Below are 967 nucleotides of genomic sequence, written 5' to 3'. Positions count from 1 at the left end.
TCAATGTAAACCTTAGGATTATCCCTCTCTCTCTCGCCTTCTTATAACCATTTTCATAATAAACTTTGACTTAGATCATTGTTTTCCCTTTTATTTCTTAATCAAATGCTTCAAAACACTTAAGCATATTCAAAGATCTTTTCATAAGACCTAAAAAAAGAAAAACTTTATTCAAACCCTTTTGGCACTTTGACTTTTCCATGTTTAAAACTTTTTCATAAAAGGATTACACATGAGTCATCCCTAGTTGAGATTTAAATCTCTTACCCCATAACATTGTTGAGATTGATATTGATTCTTTTCCATTTGGAAGAGGTATGTGGCATACTTGTTGATTCTATATCCAAGTGAGAGCCCTTCTTTCAATTTGATGCAAAGATCTATCTTCCACATGTTTGTGGTGGTTTAAAAGTGAGTTTTCTCCTTACTATGACAATTTGTCTCTTTCTCGTAAAATCAATCCTAACAAATCCCTTCTTACTTTTGAACCCGAACTACGAGATTTTGATCCTTCACGAGTACGTAGGCATAAGACTCAATGTTTTTCCAAATCATCAAACAATAAAAATATGTTCTTTTTCTCATCTCCCTAACTAAATAGTGTAGCGGTAAATTCATGACCACCAAGCTATAGATAAGCTTAACGTCCGTAAAAACCAGAGTCGCCACCGTGCTTTTATTGTTTCCAAAGTAAAAGGGAAAAGTATGAATAAAACCCAAAGATAAGAAGTTTTCAAATCAAAACTAATAAAATGCCAGAGATTACAGGTAAGGGGGTTGGTTACACAGAGGGAAGGTATTAGCACCCAAAGTGTCCTAGGTACTCATAGGGAGCCCTTTTTTATGTGTTTTTGGTATAAAAGATGTTTGAGAAAAAATAGAGTGTGGGGATGAGAAAATAATCCATTGATTATATTTTTGTGTTTGACAAGACCTTCGGACTTGTGCCTACGTACCAACATAAAAA

The sequence above is a fragment of the Lathyrus oleraceus genome, chromosome 2, assembly GCF_024323335.1.
Source record: "Lathyrus oleraceus cultivar Zhongwan6 chromosome 2, CAAS_Psat_ZW6_1.0, whole genome shotgun sequence".
Classification (NCBI taxonomy): Eukaryota; Viridiplantae; Streptophyta; class Magnoliopsida; order Fabales; family Fabaceae; genus Lathyrus; species Lathyrus oleraceus.
The sequence above is the reverse complement of the archived record's forward strand: the minus strand, read 5'-3'. Positions refer to the sequence as shown.